The sequence below is a fragment of the Lolium rigidum genome, chromosome 5, assembly GCF_022539505.1.
Source record: "Lolium rigidum isolate FL_2022 chromosome 5, APGP_CSIRO_Lrig_0.1, whole genome shotgun sequence".
NCBI lineage: Eukaryota > Viridiplantae > Streptophyta > Magnoliopsida > Poales > Poaceae > Lolium > Lolium rigidum.
In genome coordinates this window covers 8,193,531-8,217,996 of record NC_061512.1, presented here as the reverse complement: position 1 = coordinate 8,217,996, position 24,466 = coordinate 8,193,531, and the positions used below count along the sequence as shown (strand labels likewise).

Here is a 24,466-nt window from a genome sequence, read left to right as displayed (position 1 = left end):
AGAATGCCTCGACTAATGACTGGGTGAGGGGTACCATCAGCAGTAAGAACAAGAACAGGAGGGTCGACAGGTCGAACAGAATGTAACAAGGAAGAATCAGGAGTCATATGAAAAGAAGCTCCAGTATCAAGAAGCCATGGGGATGTACCTGGAGAAGGAGGAGGTGGTCACTCAATGCCAGAAAACTCAGTCGCAGAACCAGCAGAACCTGTCGGTGAAGAATCCCAAGCATCAAGCAGTCATCGAAGCTGCGCTATCTCATGCGCAGAAAGGGGCACGACTGGAGAGGTCGAGGTACAATCAGGTGCCGACGAGGAGCTGTCACCCACACACGCAGAGGCCGCCAAAGGTGACGACGGAGAGCAACACGCCGATGAAGACGCAGTCGACGAAAGACAGTCACAACCGCCTGAAGAAGCCGCAAGAGTCGATGTCGAGCGGCGAGCTGACATAGACAGGGTCGGCGAAGCGCGGCCATAACCACATGAAGAGGCTGCGAAAATCGGTGTAGAGCGGCATGCCGACGTAGACGAAGTCGGCCATAGCCGCGTGAAGAGTCCGCGAAAGTCGATGTAGAGCGGCAAACCGACGGAGACGGAGTCGGCAAAGCGCGGCCATAACCGCGGGAAGAAGCCGCTAAGGTCGACGAATAGCGGCAAGCCAACATACACGGTGTCGATGGACAAGCACCAAGGACCGAAGAAAGGCCCGAGTGCAAGACGGGAGCAGCGGAAAAATCATCCGCAATAAACGATAGAGCTGACTTTTTTTTTGTTTTTTACTCTCGATCTGGATCACGAAACACACAGGCAACCGATTCAACCCTGGCTGGATTCACGGGAGTTCACGGCAGCGGTCCTGGCAGCGGACGGGCAGCGGGCGGGCGGCGGCCGGGCGCGCGGGCGGGTGGCGCCGGAAGATGCGCGGGTGGTGGCAGGGCGCGAGCGGCGGCACGCAGAGACGAGCGAGCGGCGGCCACGGGCGCTGACGGACGGTGGCGGCCGGGAAAGAGCCGGCGGCAGCCTGGAGAAGGCAGGCGACGGCGGGGAGAGGGCAGCTGAGGCCAAAGCGTAGAGGCGGCTGGGGGAGAACGACGCCCGTCCGCGGCTGACGGAGAAGCATCGGCCTGGAGAAGATCGGGAAAAAAAAGTTGGATCAAGCACGAGTTGCGGCGTGCGGTGGATGCCCTAAACCTGGACTCTGATACCATGTTAGGAATAAGCAACTTGTATTATCTAGGGTCAAAGGCCATAATATATAGTACACGTACAAGTATAAATATGCAGGAAGCCCCCTAACATATGTGGAAACTACAATATACAAATATATACATCTAACACAAGACACATCGGCAAACGAGCCAGAGCTCGAGGTGTTGGCTGGAGGGCATTGATCTGCGCACCTGGCGGTGGACAAGCAACTTGTATTATCTGGGGTCAAACGCCATAATATATAGTACACGTACAAGTATAAATATGCAGGAAGCCCCCTAACATATATGGAAACTACAATATACAAATATATACATCTAAGACAAGACACATCGGCAAACGAGCCAGAGCTCGAGGTGTTGGCTGGAGGGCATTGATCTGCGCACCTGGCGGTGGACAAGCCGGCGGGCACGCCTGATGGGCAGGGACGGGCGGCCTGGAGCACGCTGTTGGCCAGGCAAGTGCTATTGACATGTGCCCGCCTGCTCCAGTCCAGGCCATCAGCCAATTTGGTTATTGCTCAGGGATGTGAAGAAACTTCTTTTATGGTTAGTGCATTCAGGTTTAAACATTGATATAGTTTCATGTTGTATTGACAGTTGCATTAGTATGTGAAATTTTAGTTATGTGTAGACATTGCTACAGGTTAAACCATTCGTCTCCAATCACTGACAAGGGTCATCGCCCAGACATGACGATTTTTGCCCATCAGGGATGATGTAGATCAGCCGGGCCATGATTGGCCCCAACGTGGCAGCACAGGTGAACATCAGAAAAGTCAGATTTTGTTAGAGATTTGGAGTTGGCTCATATGTTTTGCTTCAAAGTTGGAAAGAAAGGGTCAATCTTCGTGGTATACATCTGGGCTGATCCTGTACTGCTGGCGCATTACAGGCCCTGCATTGTGGATGGATGGAGACCATGGAAACTTCCGTTTGAAGTTTGGCCACCTTGTTGTTAGCAACGACTTGGCTTATGACTAGGACTCATCAAAGGGTCAATTTTCATGGTACATATCAGCATTTTTTCCCTCTCGACACCACATAGCAACTACTCCAGATCCAGGGTTAGAAAAATTCATTATTTGCTCATTGCTAGCCCTCCTTTCCCACGAGCACACACCAAAGAAGAATCCATCCACAGACATGGCTGCCTCTGCGGCACTCGTTTTTGCAGGGAAGTCTGTGGCAACGCCGGCTATATCCTTCTTGATCAACAAGGCTTTCAGCTACATCGACGAATACTTCAAATCCAAAGACATGGATGAGGTGAAGAATCGGCTACTGCGGGCCATGCCACAGATCCAGGCGGTGTTGGATGTCGTCAGCCCGGAACATGTCAGGGGGCAGAGTAGCGCTCTAGATGCATGGCTTTGGCAGCTTAGGGATGCAGTGGAGGCGGCGGAGGATGCCATCGATGAGCTTGAATACTACGAGCTCGAAGAGAAGGCCAAGCACCAAAGGGTTAGCAACTGGGGTTCTCCTTTCGGTAAGATGAAGCACAAGTTTGTCAAGTCTGTTAAGAGTGGCCCTTTTTTCAGGAAAAATAATCACGGTGACAGTTTCAAGAGACTGATGAAATCTGTGGATGGTTTAGACAAGGCTGCTGCAGGTGTTGTCAGTTTCCTCAATCTCACAGACCATCTCAGCGGAGGTTCTTCTGCCAGTAGTCAGCAGCAAGTGCAGAAGCTTGTGGACAATAGTCGCCAGACTGGTTCCACATTAAGTGCAACCATTTTTGTTGGACGAGAAAAGGAGAAAGAACAGATTGCTGGTTGGCTGGCCAACCCATCAGTTGAATCGGGTGAAACAGGGGTGACAATGACCAAGAGTATTCCTATTATTTCAGTGGTTGGTCATGGTGGCATGGGGAAAACTACTTTGGCTCAGAGCATATGCGAACAAGAAGAGGTTCTGAAGCATTTTAAGGTGATCTGGATTACTGTATCTACTAGTTTTGACGCGACATCGGTGACAAGTAAAATACTGGAATGTGCTACAGGCATAAAACCAAGCGCTGATCATTTAGAACCACTACAGAGAGATCTAATAGAGAAACTCAAGTCTATCAATTTTTTGCTAGTTTTGGATGACGTTTGGGAAGATAAGAGAAGAGATGAATGGGAGAAGTTATTTGCTCCTCTAAGGAAAGTGAACACTGCTAGCAAAATTTTGTTGACAACCCGAATGCAATCTGTAGCAGAGATGGCTGCAAAGGTGATGGGAATCAAAAGAGATCAAAGCCTGACATTACAAGGATTGGAAGAAGATAAAAATCTCGAGCTCTTCACACATCATGCCTTTTCCGGGTTTGGTCCAGGAGATAGTGTATATTTGAAGTTAACTGGAGAACAAATTGCAAAAAAGCTGAGAGGATGTCCTTTGGTAACAAAGGTTGTCGGTGAGCATTTGCAAAGTAATATGAGCCTTGAGTACTGGAGCAGATTCTTGGATCAAGGATTGGAACATTTTAAAGGAACTGAGGATGATATTATGAAGGTTCTAAGATTAAGCTACTACCACTTACCAACAAAGCTGCAGATTTGCTTTCGGTATTGTTGCATATTTCCTCAGGACTACGAATTTCAAAAGAAAGAACTTGTGCAACTGTGGATTGGTTCAGGATTGATCTCAGAGCCTGCAAGTGACACTCAAACTTTGGTGGATACTGCAGAGCACTTCTTGGCTCAGCTAACTAGAAAATCATTCTTTGATCTGAAATCCGTAACCATTGGATGGGAACAGTTTGAACATTATGTAATGCATGACTTGATGCATGAATTAGCAAGGAATGTGTCAACTGGTGAATGTGCAAGAATAGATGATCCTGTTCAGCTCAATTACGAGAAGGATACATTGCGACACCTATGCATTGTCAATATTCACAGTTTCTCTGCTGACGAGGTCAAGAAAATCTCCCGTTTTGAGAACATGCGCACTATTATCATTTTCAGCATTTATAGAAACCGTCGCAAGGTTGAACATGATATAGCTGGTGCACTTGAAATGGTTATCGAGAGCTCAAAATCATTGCGTCTATTGCATTCAGAACTTTGGAACACATTCTGTCTTGCTGACAAGCTTGGCAACTTAAAACATCTTCGCTATATCTACTTGCACCAGATATCAGCAGGCACGATATGTGGGGTTGCGAAACTGTATCACTTGCTGGTACTTCAATGTGGTTCTGGTTTGGAGACCGAAACATATGAAGTGAGATATTTAGGGGACCTTGAAGGTTTGCGGTATGTATCCTATGGAGTGCGTGGATTTGGAAATTTTTGTATAAGCAGGCTCACTTCTCTTCAAGAATTACATGACTACCAGGTAGGAGGAAAAATATGCAACAAAATAAGTGCAATCAGGAACTTCAGAGATCTCCGTGAATTGTCTGTGGGGGGTCTTGACAATGTTAAGAATTATGAAGAAGCTAAGGATGCCAAGTTGAAGGAGAAACAGCTCCTCAACTCGTTGTATTTAGTGTGGTCGACACCTGATCAAATCATGACAGATGACTTGGTTCTTGACCACCTTGAGCCACATGTTAATATTAGGAAATTGTTAATTCGGGGTTATGAGGGTCCCACAATTCCATCTTGGATTGAGAACCGCTAGTGAAATATCTTGTGTTGCCGTGGTAAATCACCACCGGCCCTCATATGTATTTATATGCCAGATAGATAACAAGATATACAATGGTTGTTAGGCTACAACAGCCGATGATTATCTACAGCTCAGCGTGATCAACACGCATGGAACAAACTAACCTATCTACAGATATTCTAGGTTAGTTCACATTCCCCCTCAATCTCACCGACGTACTTGTACTAAGTTGAGATTGGTATACAATTGATCTAGCATGTATTTCGTCGAAGGCTTGGTGAAAGCATCAGCCACTTGATCAGCAGAAGAAACAAAGCGTACGTCAAGGGCTCCTTGTGCAACCTTCTCTCGGACGAAATGGAAATCGACTTCGATATGCTTCGTTCGAGCATGAAACACCGGGTTTGCTGTGAGGTACGTTGCGCCAAGATTGTCGCACCATAGCACCGGTGGTCGATATTGAGGAACATGAAGTTCGCGAAGCAGAGACTGCACCCAAATTGCCTCGGCTGTACCGTTTGCCAATGCTTTATATTCCGCTTCAGTGGATGATCGGGAGACGGTGGGTTGTTTGCGGGCACTCCAAGATATCAAGGTTGGCCCGAAGAACACAGCGAAACCACCAGTCGAGCGGCGATCATCAGCATTGCCGGCCCAATCAGCGTCAGTAAAGACACTCAGAAGCATCGATGGTGACTTGCGAATACGCAGACCAATGTCAGCTGTACCCTTGACATAACGCAATATGCGTTTAACTGCTTCCCAATGTACTGTAGTTGGCTTGGCAAGGTACTGGCATACTTTGTTGACAGCGTAGGAAATGTCTGGCCTTGTAAGTGTGAGGTATTGTAATCCTCCGACTGTACTGCGGTAGTCAAAGACTGAATCACCTAGCAGCGGTGTTCCTTGATCAGCAGCAAGCTTGTCTTGAACTGACATCGGGGTCGAGACAGCCTTGGCCTTGTCCATGTTAGCACGGCAGAGAAGGTCCATAGCATACTTGCCTTGGGATAGAGTCATTCCCCCTGAATCTCGGACCACTTCGATGCCAAGAAAGTAGTGGAGCGGGCCCAAGTCTTTGACAGGAAAAGTTTCACCAAGACGCTGAATAAGAGAGGCCGAGGCGCGAGCACAGGAACTGACGACGACAATGTCATCGACATATACGAGCATGTAGACAGTGACACCAGCCTGATGAAACACAAACAGTGAGGTGTCGGTCTTGGCAGCAACAAAACCGAGCTGATGTAGCAGATCACTGAGGCGAGAGTACCACGCTCGCGGCGATTGCTTGAGGCCATAGATGGACTTTTGCAGTTTGCAGACATAATCTGGATGAGCAGAGTCCTCAAAACCGGGTGGCTGGCGCATATATGCAGTCTCCTCCAAAACCCCGTGCAGGAAAGCATTGCTGATGTCAAGCTGCCGAACACACCAGTTGCGAGCCACAGCAAGAGCAAGAACGAGCCGAACTGTGGCATGCTTGACCACGGGACTGTAGGTGTCAAGGTAGTCAAGACCATAACGTTGAGTAAATCCTTGAGCAACCAACCGAGCCTTGTATTTGTCGATGGAACCGTCAGCCTTGTGCTTGAGCTTGAAAACCAGCCGGGAGCCAATAATGTTGCGGCCGTAAGGGGGAGGAACCAGGGTCCAAGTGTTGTTGCGGAGAAGAGCAGCATGCTCGTCTTCCATGGCCTGTCGCCGGCGAGCGCCGAGAGCGCACGACGATAGGAGGCAGTGCTCGGCCGCGAGCGCGACGCTTGGGGTCGTACCGAACAGTCCCGTCCGTGGGAACCAGGGGCTTGACGGAGGCGGTGCGCGTGCGTGTCTGCATGGGATGACGCAGCACGGGCGCAGGGTCAACTGCCAGAGGCGACGGTGCGGATGTCGTAGGAGGTGTCGCAGCTGGGGACGGCGTGGCGGCAGGATCCGAAGCCGCGGCAGAAGAACCGTCCGAGGCAGGCTGCTGTGTGTCCGGGGCAGACGAAGTCTCTGCCGCGGCAGGAGAGACTGCATGATCGGATGCAACCGAGCTGGAGGGCGTGCGAGGAGAGCCCAAGTCAGGAGCAGCAGTGTCATCGCCAGAGTTACCTGCATCAGAGGAACTGCTAGTAGCAGGGGTGTCAGTCAACAATGTCAGATCGTAATTACGCATATGATCATCTTGGATTACTGGCTCGGAACGAGGAAACAAGGAGGGAATTGTGGCAGGTGGGTGAGACGGTGGAGATGGCGGAGAGGTAGGAGACGAGTAAGGGAAGAAGTTCTCGTCAAAAACGACATCTCGAGACACAAAAATGCGGCCAGTGGATCGATCCAAACATTTATACCCCTTATGTTGTTGACTATACCCAAGAAAAACGCAAAGGCGAGAGCGATAGGAGAGCTTCCGATTGTTGTAGGGACGCAAATTCGGCCAGCAAGCGCAACCGAAAGCTCGAAGAAAGGAGTAGTCAGGTTGTTCTCCACGGAGGCAGGCAAGAGGGCTAGCGTTTTGGAGATTCTGAGTAGGCATGCGGTTGATCAGGTAGACCGCGGTAAGAAAGGCCTCGTCCCAGAAACGGATCGGGAGAGAAGAGTGGGCGAGCAAGGCAATGCCTGTCTCCACAATATGCCTGTGTTTCCTTTCTGCAATGCCATTTTGCTTAGATGTATGAGGACAGGTTAGGCGATGTTGAATGCCAGTACGATCAAAGAAACGAGACAGGCGACGATACTCGCCACCGCCATCAGTTTGAACAGCACGAATTTGAGCCTGAAGTAAGCGCTCAACATGAGTCTGAAAATGATAAAAAGACTCGCTCAACATCTGACTTTCGTTTAATAAGATAAATCCAAGTGTAACGACTGAAATCGTCGACAAAACTGACATAATACCTAAACCCTCCCGTAGAACGATGAGCTGGCCCCCACACATCGGAGTGCACAAGCTCGAGAGGGGAACTAGTGACATGAGACGACCTAGAGTAGGGCAACTGGTGCACCTTGGCACGTTGACACGAATCACAAACTAAGGATGGCGACGGTGCGCAAGCGATTTTATTCGACCTAAAAACAGACTCGATGACTTTATTCGATGGGTGCCCCAGCCTGCGATGCCAGTGTTCAGCGGAGAGCGTCGTGCTGGCCAGACCGTGGCGGTGGGATGAAGGTGGAGAGACGATGTCGCTTGGCACCGGATAGAGGCCGTCCTGGCATCTACCCCGAAGAAGAAGGGCCTTCGTGGCTTGGTCCTTAACATAAAAATGGAAGGGGTAGAATTTAGCATAGGCATTATTGTCAAGTAATAGTTTGTGCACAGATAATAGATTCTTAGACAGGTTAGGAACGCGAAGGATATTTTTGAGATGAATTGGACGAGAAGAACCAGTAATCTGAGAATGACCGATATGGGTAATTGGCAGACCTGCACCGTTGGCGACCTGCACGGAGTCCTTCCCGTGGTAGCGTTCCTGGAGGCTGAGACGGTCCAGATCGGACGTCAGATGATCCGTCGCGCCTGAATCGAAGTACCAATTGCCGTCGTTGGTGTTGTTGGCGTGGGCGGCGTTGGCATTGCGCGGACGGGGCTCGTCGGGCTGGAAGGCATGGTTGAAGCGGTTGCGGCAGCGCAGGGCGTCGTGGCCGTACTTGCCACACACCGGCAAGTGGGGCGAGGGCCACCACCTCCGCCCCGTTCCGGCCACCTCCGTTGCCGCGTCCTCCATTGCGGCCACCATTGCGGCCACCGCGGTCTCCTCCTTGTCCTCCACGTCCGTCGCCACCACGCTGGCCACCTCCTTGGCCACCATTACGATGGCGGTCGACAGCATTGCCAGAAGCGTGGATCTCCCCGATGGACGCCTGCTGCTCAAGGCGAAGCTCTGCACTCAGAAAATAGGCGTAAAAATTGTTGAGCGTCACCGGGTTGTCGCGGGAGGTGATGGAGGCGACGAGGGGCTCGTATTCCGGACCCAGTCCGGCGAGGATATAGCCAAGGATTTCCTCGTCGCTGAGTGGCTTTCCAGCGGAGGCCATGGCGTCAGCGAACCCCTTCATCCGATTGAAGTACTCGGAGGCGGTCATGTCCTTCTTCTTCAGGTTGGAGAGCTGGTAACGCAGTTGCATTACCCTGGCTCGGTTCTGCGAGCCGAACATGGCGTGGAGCGTTTCCCACACGCCGGCCGACGTGGTGATGCGCGTCAGCTGCCCAACAATGTCCTCGGACATGGAGCCGAGGAGGGCGATGAGGACCAGCTGGTCCTGCTGATACCACCGGAGGAACTCCGGGTTGGCCGTCTCCTTAGCCGCATCGCCGGTGCCCTCGGTGATCGTGGGCGATGGCGCGGCGATGGTGCCGTCGACGTAGCCAAAGAGATGCGCTGCGCGGAGCGCGGGCGCCGCCTGAGTCTTCCAGAGGAGGAAGTTGTCGCGGGTCAGACGAATGGTGATGAGGTTGGTGATGGAGGAGATGGTGACGGTGGTGCCTGACCCGGCGGCGGTGGTGTCCGATGGTCCTGCCATGGCAATCTAGGTTGTAGATGGGATCTCGGCTCTGATACCAAGTGAAATATCTTGTGTTGCCGTGGTAAATCACCACCGGCCCTCATATGTATTTATATGCCAGATAGATAACAAGATATACAATGGTTGTTAGGCTACAACAGCCGATGATTATCTACAGCTCAGCGTGATCAACACGCATGGAACAAACTAACCTATCTACAGATATTCTAGGTTAGTTCACACCGCTCTGTCAAAAACCTGGTATCGTTCACGTTGATTCGCTGCATAAATTGGGAATACCTTCCCTCTCTTGGCGAGTTAGTATTGCTGAAGAATCTAGAGTTATTCGAACTTCCTAAGCTACGGCAGATTGGTCGGTCATCTGGTGTGTCCACTAGTGCTTCCACGGAGTTGCTGTTACCACAAAGTCTTCATACTTTGCAAGTTAGTGGATGCCAAAATCTGAGGGAATTACCTATTCCTGCAAGCCTAGGCTATTTTAGCATATACAAGATGTTTGGCTGACCAAACTTCCTATGATTGGCAAGATATCCAGTCAGGGCATCGAGTCCAAATCATCTAACTTGACTAACATATTTGTCATGGGCTGTCCATATTTAACTTCGCTGAAAGGGAGCCTTTTGGAGCAAAAACTGTACATGGGAGCCCTACGTGTCCTAAGAGTTGAGGATTGTACACAATTGGAGTCCGCGTCCATACCATTTGAAGAAATGAAAGAACTTGAGTTGCTCACAATCTACCGATGTCCAAAGTTGGGGATGCTGAGAGATGCCAAAGATATGCTCATGCCACCGTCCCTAAGAGAACTAACTATTGCCTTATGTGGTGATATGGAAGTTCCACTTTTTGGGCCAGGACAACTGCTCACGAACTTATCTAATCTCAAGCTGCAGAACTGCTCGAGTCTGGTATCTCTGCCCTCTGCGGATGTGTTCAGGAGCATAGGGTCTCTGCAGTACATGTGCATAGAGGGATGCGAGAATCTCTCGTCCCTGGGAGGGCTCGGATCACTTCCATCCTGCATCAGGTTAAGTATATCTGAGTGCAATAAACTCGCACAGGCTGCTGAGTCCTCGCTAACTCGAGTTACATGTGGTTCTGGTTCTGGTGGCGAAGAAGAGCATCTGGTGGAGCCCAACAGTTCACTTCAGATACATAGTCTTAACATTGATCTACCGTCCTTGCTGCTTGTTGAGCCGCTCCAGAGTCTGTGTCACACTGAAGATTTGCGCATTAGTAATGGGTCAGAGATGGAGAGCTTACCTGAACGATGGCTGCTACAGAACCGTCGATCCCTCCAACACGTGAGCATATACGCAGATTCTCTGAAATCTCTCCCGCCGAGCATGCAAGACCTCTGCACTCTTGAGGATTTAGACCTACGCGGTGCTGGGCAACTCCAGTCACTTCCACATCTGCCCTCCTCCTTGAAGAAACTCGATCTTTCAGGATGCCATCCAGAGCTGGAGAAGAAGATCACAGAACATGGAAGCCCCGAATGGAACAAGATTGCTCACGTCCCTTTTGTCCGAATAGGTACATCTCATTCTCACTTGCTTAATTTACTGTTTGGATCTCTATACTGCTGGAACATGCTGATATATGACCTGGTTATGAACTAATGACAGGAGACATGTATTTCGTCATGGGCAAGAAATCCAGCCAAGAAGCTGCCTTCGAGAGTTTATATAGGATAGGGACCAAATAAGATAAGAGGAATGGCTCAGCGCCCCCTCTCCCCCAAACTCAAACACATAAAGGACTAAGATCACTTTATACGCATTCATGAGTTTTATTACGAAGAGGTACAAAACGATCTCAGTCTTCGATGTGTTTGAGCAAAAGTTGTAGGATAAATCAGATCCTTTCATCCTTTGATCGATGAGTAAAATCAGTAGAGACGCAAGAAATTCCGTGGATCCTTAATCACTCTGAAGTTATTACTACATTTGAGCAGGGTATATCTGACGTTTATCCTTAACCAATCTGCTAGTTTTTTTTTTTTATCGTGAACAGCAGGCGCTCTGCTTTTGCATTATATTAGAGGGAAATCCATTACATAATGGTGACACAAATGTGCCAAGAGTAAAGAAACTTGCGTGTTTGATTCAGATCTGCTAGTGATAGTGTGATACAGATCCTTGATGTCTGATTCAGTACGTGGAAACTTGGGTGCTGAAAAAACTGTTTTAAGCTGGCTTAGCTGATTGATGAGCATTCTTTTTAATATAATAGAACTTGTTTTTTTCCCACTTTAATCTGCATATTGGTAAGCTTATTCTATTTTCCTATTTCCCACCTTAATCTGCTCTTGTTAGGTAGCGCATATAACTATTGTGTGCATATGGTCATAAGGGTGAGTGTATGTACATATTTATGAGCGTGAGTTTTTTTTAAATGTTAGCAGTACAATTCTCACAAAAGTAAGTATATGCATGTGTCTCTCAACTCTTTCCACATTGTATGCAGTATGTATACAAATACCCGTGACGATCCTGCTGAACTTGCCCAAACGAAGTCCTGGTTAGAGATATCTCACCCCCGTTATGATTTTGAGAGGACACAGAGCAGAGCTATTAGCCAGACGAATGTGATAGCCCACCTTGTGCGAATACGAATATCTACGTCCTCGTGGCTCAAAAATATCCGCATCCTTGGAAAACAGTGGCACTTGTTGTTGTTGGTTCCAAATTAATAAACGGTGAATTGAGAATCGGAGCTGCGTATAAGCAATTATGACTTATCTCTGGAAATCTTAAACATTGTAGACAGCCTGGCTGGTTCCAACTTTCAGCTTGGTGTGTGACCTTTGAGGCAATGCGGGCAGATGGAAGACATGGTCAAACAAGATTCATCTTTCGTCAGGTTTCATTATGGTCTTAGCTTTTTTTTTTTTGGTAGCGCCGAGATATGCCGAGACGGCACGGAAGTGCTTCTCAACTGTTACACTATTTTTTTTCTTCTAGCAGGTCTGGTTATAAATTTAGATGAAAACAAATAAGCTTGGTTTTATCAAATTACAGAGAGAGAGATTGGTTCGGCCGTGCCTCTAGGGTAGCCGTGTGGTCACTTTATATAGCCTCAAGGGCATACAGATTACAACAACTAACAACCAAATCTTATACAATTGATTTGGTGTTTATCTCTACAATGATCTTGATGTACAAGCCAAGACAACTATACACGAAACAACCTTCTAGATACAACTCGTTTAACACCCCCCTCAAACACAACATACCAAATTCAGATGTCGTTTGAAGTTCTCGAGTTGTTTCACCGGAAGGGGTTTAGTAAATCCGTCTGCCACCTGATCACCGGATGGAATGAACCGCACATCCAAAAGCTTGTTCGCAACACGTTCTTGAACAAAATGAAAATCTATCTCGATGTGTTCAGTTCTTGCATGAAACACCGGATTTGCAGACAAATATGTTGCTCCAAGGTTGTCACACCACAGATATGCTTCCTTGGGCTGGAGTACACCAATTTCAGCAAGAATGGACTGTACCCAAATGATTTCTGCAGTAGCATTTGCCAAAGACTTGTACTCAGCCTCGGTGCTAGAGCGAGAAACTGACGCTTGCTTCCTAGCACTCCATGATATCAGATTTGGACCAAAAAAGACAGCAAACCCTCCAGTGGAGCGATGGTCATCTGAGCATCCCGCCCAATCTGCATCAGAAAAGGCACTCACAAGCAAAGACTGTGATCTCTGAATATTCATCCCAAGATGCATGGTATACTTAAGATATCTGATAATCCGCTTAACAGCCATCCAATGCACACTGGTCGGTGCATGTAAATACTGACACACCTTGTTCACCGAGTAGGAGATATCTGGTTGTGTCATGGTAAGATATTGAAGAGCTCCAACAATACTTCTATACTTTGTTATATCCTCAATCTGAAGAGGAATACCATCATGCGCCCAAAGCTTCTCCGATGAAGACATAGGAGATGTGACTGCTTTGCAATTACTCATACCAACCTTCTTGAGGAAATCTGCAGTGTACCTCCCTTGCGAAAGTGTGATACCATCACCTATCTTCTTCACTTCTATCCCTAAGAAATAATGCAAGTCACCCAAATCTTTCAAGGCAAAGTCATCTCGAAGTTGGTGAAGGAGCTTTTCAACAGCAGAGGGAATAGAACTGGCCACTATTATGTCATCAACATAGACAAGAATAAACATAGTGATATCGGTTTAGCCAGAAAGAACAGTGATGTATCTGACTTGGAAGGAATAAAACCAAGATACTGAAGCTTAGTACTCAACCTGGAATACCATGCCCTTGGTGCCTGTTTCAAGCCATACAGTGCTTTATCAAGTTTACATACCAAACCTTGACCTTTCTCAGACCCAGGTGGTTGTCTCATATAAACCTCTTCTTCCAGAACGCCATGCAAAAACGCATTCTATACATCGAGCTGACGAAGTGTCCATCCTCGTGAGACTGCAATAGACAACACAAGTCTAACAGTAGCAATCTTCACAAGTTCGGGAGTGGTGTTTTGGAACATGGGAGCATATGCTCCCTCTATTTTGAAATGCATCTTACACATATTTTGAATTTCAAAAAAATTGAAACAAAAAAATTCGCATGTAAATCTTCTCGTGCTACACGCTTACAAAGTTGTTTCATAAAAAATCGATTTATCATGTGACGTGTGTAAAAAAGACAAAACTTAATGCTAAAAATAATGCTTTTCACAAGATAAGTTTTCTCTTTTTTATATAGATCCCAAAAAATATTATTTTTTCGTGAAACTTGATGAACGGACATACATTATGAAGATGTACATGTAAAAAATTTTGTTAAAATTTTTCAACATTTCGAAATATGATTTTTTGGTAGAGGGTGCATACGCACCCGGGAGCCGAATTGAATTTCCGTCTTCACAACAGGACTGAAAGTGTCCTCATAGTCAATTCCATAGCGCTACTTGAACCCCTTTGCTACTAGCTGAGCTTTGTAGCGATCAACAGTGCCATCAGATCTCCTCTTGACCTTGTATACCCATTTACAATCAATAATATTTTTTCCTTCCTTTGCCGGTACAAGATGCCATGTATCATTTCTCATGAGAGCCATGTACTCCTCATTCATTGCATTCTTCCAATCTGGGTGCCCAAATGCTTCAGCAATACTCTCAGGTTCACCAGTTTCACAAAAAATTGCATACCGAATCATCCCTTCAAACATTTTAATAGGTTTCTGAATTTTATTCTGCAGGCGGGTTATAGGGCGAGCTGGCACAACAGATCCAGCCGCATGCACTGCAGATCTGGTGTCCCTGACAGCAGCAGATTCCTCGGACTGTTCTGCTGCAGATACATCATGTCCCCTTGATTCATACGAGAAACCCGTGTGGCTGGCAGATGTGTGCGACGTTGGCGTGGAAGAGGTTGTCACCGCAGAAGATCCAGCGCCTGAGTGCGCCTGGCTGCCAGCGCCCATGTGGGCCTGACTGATCCCGTCAGGTGGGGGTCCTGCCCCTGACGCTGCTCCCCCTGTCGGCAGCGATCCCGCGGTGGATCTAGACACTGCTGCCCCGACGGCAGCGATCCCGCGGCGGATCCATCTGATCCCGAGGCAGATTCTGCCTCGCTTTCTGAACCCGCGGTTTCTGCTCCGTGTACTCCGTCCTGTGTACCTGAAAAATCTCCAGACGCAGAATTAGCAGGATTAGCAATCAAATGATCATCTATTAATTCTCCCCCTTGATCAAAACGTGTAGTAGGAGGAAGTAAATGAGATGGAAGGAGCAGAATTTCAGCACGAAGACGTGCCCCAGCATTAGAGTGTAATTCTGAAAAAGGAAAGACACTCTCATCAAAAACTACGTCTCGGGAAATATAAACGCGGCGGTCAGTAGAGATATCTAGGCACTTGTAGCCTTTATGCATATTATTGTAGCCTAGGAAGGCACAACGTGTAGAGAGGAACTGGAGTTTGCGAGAATTATATGGACGCAAATTTGGCCAGCAAGCACACCCAAAAATACGTAAAAACGAGTATTCGGGTTTGTGTTTGAAGAGACGTTCTAGTGGTGTATCAAGGTTGATCACTTTGCTGGGAACACAATTTATGAGAAATGTGGAAGTAGAGAAAGCTTCATCCCAGAATTTTAATGGCATGTGTGCATAAGCTAAAAGGGATAAGCCTACTTCCACAATATGGCGATGTTTGCGTTCCGCTGGTCCATTTTGTTGATGTGCACGGGGACAAGATACATGGTGCACTATGCCTATGCATTGAAAAAAGAGTTGAGTTTTTGATACTCGCCTCCCCAATCAGATTGTAGTGTAAGAATCTTTCTGTCAAATAGACGTCCAACATAATTTTGGAAGTCATGAAAGCGAGCAAAAACATCAGATTTATTCTTAAGAAGATAGATCCAAATAAACTTGCTATAGTCATTAACGAAGCTTACATAGTACTTGTTATTCCCAATGGAAGCACAAACTGGACCCACACATCCGAAAAAATGAGCTCTAAAGGAGCACTAGAAACACTACTAGACTTGGAATATGGGGAGTTGATGACTCTTTCCCTTTTGACAAGCATCACAAATAAAATTCTCTGAATTATCCTTTGAAGAAGGAAGTTTATTTTGGCTAAGAACTCGTTGAACAACATCAAACGAGGGATGTCCTAGACACATATGCCACTGAGCGGTCGATGGTTTATTGACTCCAAAAGCTTGTTTTGTTGAAGTGGAAGGATTCGACGAAAAAGGGTAGAGGCCACCATGGGATCTACCGCGAAGAAGTGTTCTCCTCATGCCCTGTTCCTTGACAAGAAAAATATCGGGATGAATCTCAAGGAAGGTGTTATTATCACACGCTAGCTTATTAGCAGAAACAAGGCTTTTAGTTGCATGAGGAGAACGGAGGACATTTTTTAATTGGAGTTGTTTATCACAAGGGGTAGGAATAATATCATGACCAATGTGACTAATCTCCATACCTGCTCCGCTGGCAGTGTGGATCTGCTCATGGCCATGGTACCTGTCACGGACGGTGAGCTTCTCCAGCTCGCTGGTGACATGGTCAGAGGCACCGGTATCTAGGTACCAGTTGGTGTCGACGCCGTAAGCATGCGCAGGTGATCCGGCAGGCTTCTCTTCACCATTGTAATCCTTGTTGAAGCTCTTCCAGCACTTCAGCGTCGAGTGCCCGTAGTTGCCGCAGAGTTGGCATTGTGGGCCAGGATTGCCGTTGGCGTCGAACGGTTGCTGGTTGTTGGGGCGTGCGGAGTTGTTGTAGTTGTTGCCTCTGCCGCCACGTCCGCCATCACCGCGTCCACGACCGCCTCCGCAGCCTCCGTGATAGCCATTACAGCCTCCACCCCGGGAAGCCAGGTTGACGGTGGAGATGCCGCCACCACCACCGCCGCCCCCAGGAGGACCGCCGCCATAGTTGAAGGAGCCTGCAGCAGCTCCAGGAGGCCCGCCATTCTGGATGTCGAGGCGGGTCTCGACGTTCAGCAGAGGCGCGTACAGCTCGGAGAGGGAGACCGTGTCGGTCCTGGTGGTCATGGTCGTCACGAGCGGATTCCACTCCGCGTCCAGCCCGGCCAGGATGTATGTGGCTAGATCATCATCTTCCATCTTCTTCCCGGCGGAGCTCATGGCGTCGTCGAGGCCTCTCATCCGTGCCACATATTCAGCAACACGCATCTCGCGCTTCTGTGTGCTTTCAAGCTGCATACGAATCTGCATGACTTGAGCACGGGATTGCGACGAGTACATCGCCGTCAGCGCTGCCCACACATCAGCCGTGGTCTCCAGGGCGGAAACCTGTGTGAGCACCCCCTGATGGCGTGTAACTCACACGTTCGTTGGGAACCCCAAGAGGAAGGTATGATGCGCACAGCAGCAAGTTTTCCCTCAGAAAGAAACCAAGGTTTATCGAACCAGGAGGAGCCAAGAAGCACGTTGAAGGTTGATGGCGGCGGGATGTAGTGCGGCGCAACACCAGGGATTCCGGCGCCAATGTGGAACCTGCACAACACAACCAAAATACTTTGCCCCAACGAAACAGTGAGGTTGTCAATCTCATCGGCTTGCTGTAACAAAGGATTAGATGTATAGTGTGGATGATGATTGTTTGCAAGAAAACAGTAAAACAAGTATTGCAGCGGATTGTATTTGATGTAAAAGAATGGACCGGGGTCCACAGTTCACTAGAGGTGTCTCTCCCATAAAGATAAATAGCATGTTGGGTGAACAAATTACAGTCGGGCAATTGACAAATAGAGAGGGCATGACCATGCACATACATGATATGATGACTATTGTGAGATTTAATTGGGCATTACGACAAAGTACATAGACCGCTATCCAAGATGCATCTATGCCTAAAAAGTCCACCTTCGAGTTATCATCCGAACCCCTTCCAGTATTAAGTTGCAAACAACGAGACAATTGCATTAAGTATGGTGCGTAATGTAATCAATAACTACATCTTTAGACATAGCATCAATGTTTTATCCCTAGTGGCAACAAAGCACATCCACAACCTTAGAACTTTCTGTCACTCGTCCCGATTTAATGGAGGCATGAACCCACTATCGAGCATAAATACTCCCTCTTGGAGTTAAGAGTAAAAACTTGGCCGAGCCTCTACTAATAACGGAGAGCATGCAAGATCATAAACAACACATAGATAATAGATTTATAATCAACATAACATAGTATTCTCTATCCATCGGATCCCGACAAACACAACATATAGAATTACAGATAGATGATCTTGATCATGTTAGGCAGCTCACAAGATCCGACAATGAAGCACATGAGGAGAAGACAACCATCTAGCTACTGCTATGGACCCATAGTCCAGGGGTGAACTACTCACTCATCACTCCGGAGGCGACCATGGCGGTGAAGAGTCCTCCGGGAGATGATTCCCTCTCCGGCGAGGGTGCCGGAGGTGATCTCCGAGAATCCCCCGAGATGGGATTGGCGGCGGCAGCGTCTCCGGAAGGTTTTCCGTATCGTGGCTCTCGGTGCGGGGGTTTCGTCACGGAGGCTTTAAGTAGGCGGAAGGGCAACGCGGGGGCAACACGAGGGCCCCACACGCCGGGGCCGCGCGGCCTAGGGCTGGGCCGCGCCGCCCTCGCCGTGGCGGCGCCTCGTGGCCCCACTTCCTTCCCCTTCGGTCTTCCGGAAGCTTCGTGCAAAAATAGGACCCTTGGCGTTGATTTCGTCCAATTCCGAGAATATTTCTTTACTAGGATTTCTGAAACCAAAAACAGCGAGAAAACAAGCAATCGGCTCTTCGGCATCTCGTTAATAGGTTAGTGCCGGAAAATGCATAAATACGACATATAATGTGTATAAAACATGTAGATATCATCAATAATGTGGCATGGAACATAAGAAATTATCGATACGTCGGAGACGTATCACCCCCCTTGACAGGGAGGACAACAGAAACCCAAGAACATGCTGGTCCTGGGCAATCCATGCAGCATACGCGGGGTTAGGAACAGTCTGCATCTCTTTCTCACCTTTTGCGTTGATGGACTCGATCTCACGTGTCTCGGCCGACTGTGAAACCTTGCCGTCCAGGAAGCCGACCAGCTGGCGTTCCCGTAGGGGCGGCATCACCTGCGCCCTCCAGAGCGGGAAGTTGTCCCCGCATAGCTTCTCCATCACGACGCCGGCTTGCGGAGCAGAGCTAGGGACAGAGGAGGAAGAGCTCGACATTGTGAAAGAAAAGAGCTCTGATACCAGAGAGAGAGAGATTGGTTCGGCCGTGCCTCTAGGGTCTTCGTGCCTGTACGGTCGCCGTGTGGTCACTTTATATAGCCTCAAGGGCATACAGATTACAACAACTAACAACCAAATCTTATATAACTGATTTGGTGTTTATCTCAACAATGATTTTGACGTACAAGCCAAGACAACTATACACGAAACAACCTTCTAGACACAACCCGTTTAACAGGTTTACAACATCTCCAGTCGCGTCCCCCAAACCGTTCCCCAAAACGCGCCGGATTGAGCGTTTGGGGGACGTGTTTTGTTCGTGCCGCGTTTGGGGGATTGATGGCGTGTAATTCACACGTTAGTTGGGAACCCCAAGAGGAAGGTATGATGCGCACAGCAGCAAGTTTTCCCTCAGAAAGAAACCAAGGTTTATCGAACCAGGAGGAGCCAAGAAGCACGTTGAAGGTTGATGGCGGCGGGATGTAGTGCGGCGCAACCCCAGAGATTCCGGCGCCAACGTGGAACCTGCACAACACAACCAAAGTACTTTGCCCCAACGAAACAGTGAGGTTGTCAATCTCACCGGCTTGTCTGTAACAAAGGATTAACCGTATTGTGTGGAAGATGATTGTTTGCAGAGAAAACAGTAAAAACAAGTATTGCAGCAGATTTGTATTTCAAGTATAAAAGAATGGACCGGGGTCCACAGTTCACTAGAGGTGTCTCTCCCATAAGATAAAAGCATGTTGGGTGAACAAATTACGGTCGGGCAATTGACAAATAGAGAGGGCATAACAATGCACATACATGTCATGATAAGTACGGTGAGATTTAATTGGGCATTACGACAAAGTACATAGACCGCCATCCAAGCCGCATCTATGCCTAAAAGTCCACCTTCGAAGTTATCATCCGAACCCCCTCCGGTATTAAGTTGCAAAGCAACGAGACAATTGCATTAAGTATGGTGCGTAATGTAATCAACAACTACATCCTTAGACATAGCATCAATGTTTTATCCCTAGTGGCAACAAGCACAACACAACCTTAGAACCTTCTATCACTCGTCCCGTGTATCAATGTAGGCATGAACCCACTATCGAGCATAAATACTCCCTCTTGGAGTTACTAGCATCAACTTGGCCAGAGCCTCTACTAATAACGGAGAGCATGCAAGATCATAAACAACACATAGGTAATAACTTGATAATTAACATAACATGGTATTCTCTATCCATCGGATCCCGACAAACACAACATATAGCATTACAGATAGATGATCTTGATCATGTTAGGCAGCTCACAAGATCCAACAATGAAGCACAATGAGGAGAAGACAACCATCTAGCTACTGCTATGGACCCATAGTCCAGGGGTGAACTACTCACTCATCACTCCGGAGGCGACCATGGCGGTGAAGATTCCTCCAGGAGATGAATCCCCTCTCCGGCAGGGTGCCGGAGGAGATCTCCAGAATCCCCCGAGATGGGATTGGCGGCGGCGGCGTCTCGCATAGGTTTTCCGTATCGTGGTTTTTCGCATCGGGGGTTTCGCGACGGAGGCTATAAGTAGGCGGAAGGGCGAGTCGGAGGGCCGACGAGGGGCCCACACCATAGGGCGGCGCGGGCCCCCCTCTGGCCGCGCGGCCCTATGGTGGCAGCGCCTCGTCTCCCCACTTCGTATCCCTTTCGGTCTTCTGGAAGCTTCGTGGCAAAATAGGACCCTCGGCGTTGATTTCGTCCAATTCCGAGAATATTTCGTTACTAGGATTTCTGAAACCAAAAACAGCTAGAACAAGAACCGGCTCTTCGGCATCTTGTTAATAGGTTAGTTCCGGAAAATGCACGAATATGACATACGAGTGTGCATAAAACATGTAGATATCATCAATAATGTGGCATGGAACATAAGAAATTATCAATACGTCGGAGACGTATCAGCATCCCCAAGCTTAGTTACGCTCGTCCCGAGCGAGGTAAAACGATAACAAAGATAATTTCGAAGTGACATGCCATCATAACCTTGATCATACTATTTGTAAACATATGTAATGAATGCAGCGATCAAAACAATGGTAATGACATGAGTAAACAAATGAATCATAAAGCAAAGACTTTTCATGAATAGTACTTCAAGACAAGCATCAATAAGTCTCGCATAAGAGTTAACTCATAAAGCAATAAATCAAAGTAAAGGTATTGAAGCAACACAAAGGAAGATTAAGTTTCAGCGGTTGCTTTCAACTTGTAACATGTATATCTCATAGATAATTGTCAACATAGAGTAATATAACAAGTGCAATATGCAAGTATGTAGGAATCAATGCACGAGTTCACACAAGTGTTTGCTTCTTGAGGTGGAGAGAGATAGGTGAACTGACTCAACATAAAAGTAAAAAAGAATGGTCCTTCAAAGAGGAAAGCATCGATTGCTATATTTGTGCTAGAGCTTTTATTTTGAAAACATGAAACAATTTTGTCAACGGTAGTAATAAAGCATATGAGTTATGAAAATTATATCTTACAAGTTGCAAGCCTCATGCATAGTATACTAATAGTGCCCGCACCTTGTCCTAATTAGCTTGGACTACCGGATCATCGCAATACACATGTTTTAACCAAGTGTCACAATGGGGTACCTCCATGCCGCCTGTACAAAGGTCTAAGGAGAAAGCTCGCATTTTGGATTTCTCGCTTTTGATTATTCTCAACTTAGACATCCACACCGGGACAACATGGACAACAAATAATGGACTCCTCTTTAATACATAAGCATGTGACAACAATTATTATTCTCATATGAGATTGAGGATATATGTCCAAAACTGAAACTTCCACCATGAATCATGGCTTTAGTTAGCGGCCCAATGTTCTTCTCTAACAATATGCATGCTCCGACCATTAAGGTGGTAGATCTCTCTTACTTCAGACAAGACGGACATGCATAGCAACTCACATGATATTCAACAAAGAATAGTTGATGGCGTCCCCGAAGCATGGTTATCGCACAACAAGCAACTTAATAAGAGATAAAGTGCATAAGTACATATTCAATACCACAATAGTTTTTAAGCTATTTGTCCCATGAGCTATATATTGCAAAGGTGAATGATGGAATTTTAAAGGTAGCACTCAAGCAATTTACTTTGGAATGACGGATAAATACCATGTAGTAGGTAGGTATGGTGGACACAAATGGCATAGTGGTTGGCTCAAGGATTTTGGATGCATGAGAAGTATTCCCTCTCGATACAAGGTTTAGGCTAGCAAGGTTATTTGAAACAAACACAAGGATGAACGGTGCAGCAAAACTCACATAAAAGACATATTGTAAACATTTTAAGACTCTACACCGTCTTCCTTGTTGTTCAAAACTCAATACTAGATATTATCTAGACTCTAGAGAAACCAAATATGCAAACCAAATTAGCAAGCTCTAAGTGTTTCTTCATTAATGGGTGCAAAGTATATGATGCAAGAGCTTAAACATGAGCACAACAATTGCCAAGTATCAAATTATCCAAGACATTTTAGAGTTACTACATGTAGTATTTTCCAATTCCAACCATATAACAATTTAACGAAGAAGAAACTTCGCCACTGAATACTATGAGTAGAGCCTAAGAACATACTTGTCCATATGCTACAGCGGAGCGTGTCTCTCTCCCACAAAGTGAATGCTAGGATCCATTTTATTCAAACAAAACAAAAACAAAAACAAACCGACGCTCCAAGCAAAGTGCATAAGATGTGGCCGAATAAAAATATAGTTTTGGGGGAGGAACCTGATAATGTTGTCGATGAAGAAGGGGATGCCTTGGGCATCCCCAAGCTTAGACGCTTGAGTCTTCTTAGAATATGCAGGGGTGAACCACCGGGGCATCCCCAAGCTTAGAGTTTTCACTCTCCTTGATCATATTGTATCATACTCCTCTCTTGATCCTTGAAAACTTCCTCCACACCAAACTCGAAACAACTCATTAGAGGGTTAGTGCGCCATAAAAATTAACATGTTCAGAGGTGACATAATCATTCTTAACACTTCTGGACATTGCATAAAGCTACTGTACATTAATGGATCAAAGAAATTCATCCAACATAGCAAAAGAGGCAATGCGAAATAAAAGGCAGAATCTGTCAAAACAGAACAGTCCGTAAAGATGGATTTTATTAGGGCACCAGACTTGCTCAAATGAGAATGCCCAAATTGAATGAAAGTTGCGTACATATCTGTGGATCACTCACGTAAATTGGCTTAAATTTCTGAGTTACCTACAGAGAATTAGACCCAGATTCGTGACAGTAAAGAAATCTGTTTTTGCGCAGTAATCCAAATCTAGTATTTACTTTACTATCAAAGACTTTACTTGGCACAAAAAAACATAAAACTAAGATAAGGAGAGGTTGCTACAGTAGTAAACAACTTCCAAGACTCAAATTCAAAACAAAAAATACTGTAGTAAAACATGGGTTGTCTCCCATAAGCGCTTTTCTTTAACGCCTTTCAACTAGGCGCAGAAAATGTATATCAAGTGTTATCGCGAGATGGAGCATTGATATCATAAGCTCCCCCATCTGTAGTGGTACTAAGGGCTTTATCAATTTTAGGCCTATAGTAATATTTCTTTGGTTTAGGCACTTTAGAGACATACATAAACTTTTGCTCCTTTCCCACATAAGCTTTCTCTCTAAACTGTAAAGATGAAACGGTTGAACCCAAGGTTCCCATAGCTTTTTCAAGTTCGCCAATCCTATTAATTTTATTATCATGGTCAACACTAGTTCCTAGGACACTAATTCTTTCATCAATTTCTCCTAAGGATTTGTCAAGTTCATCAGTTTTATCAAGTAACATCTCCAACTTAGTTTCAACACTAAGATTTTTCTCTATGGTTTCCAATTTTTTCATAACATCCTCAAGGGAGGTTTCAATTTTAGTTTCATTAACAGGTGGTGTTCCAAATAAACTCTCAATAATGCAACTAGCTTCTAAAGCGGGAGTGCCTAGGAAATTACCTCCCGCGAGACAATCAAGAACATATCTATTCCAGCTAGAGATACCAACGTAAAAATTCCTGAGTAGGATAGTGGTGGAGTGTTTCTTAGTGCACCTATTATGGGCATCACTAATTCTATACCAAGCATCTTTTAAACATTCTCCCCCTTGTTGCTTAAATGAACGAACTTCAACTTCAGGATTACTCATTTTAGCGGTAGTAAATAAAACAAACTAGATAAAGTAAATGCAAGTAACTAATTTTTTGTGTGTTTTTGATATAGCAAACAAGATAGTAAATAAAGTAAAGCTAGCAACTAATTTTTTTGTGCTTTGATATAAGTGCAGCAAACAAAGTAGTAAATAAAATAAAGCAAGACAAAAACAAAGTAAAGAGATTGAGAAGTGGAGACTCCCCTTGCAGCGTGT

The 24,466-nt window shown here is 46.6% G+C and overlaps 1 non-coding gene and 1 pseudogene across 1 annotated transcript; one reads left to right on the top strand and one right to left on the bottom strand.

Annotated features, from left to right (window-relative positions):
- Positions 1–1,738: 1,738 nt before the first annotated feature.
- Positions 1,739–11,143, top strand: LOC124652253 (annotated as a pseudogene).
- A 5,657-nt stretch (positions 11,144–16,800) lies between these two features.
- Positions 16,801–16,939, bottom strand: LOC124658525. Its single transcript, XR_006989254.1, has one exon. It is a non-coding gene; the product is annotated as a small nucleolar RNA Z247 (small nucleolar RNA).
- Between the last annotated feature and the right edge of the window lie 7,527 nt (positions 16,940–24,466).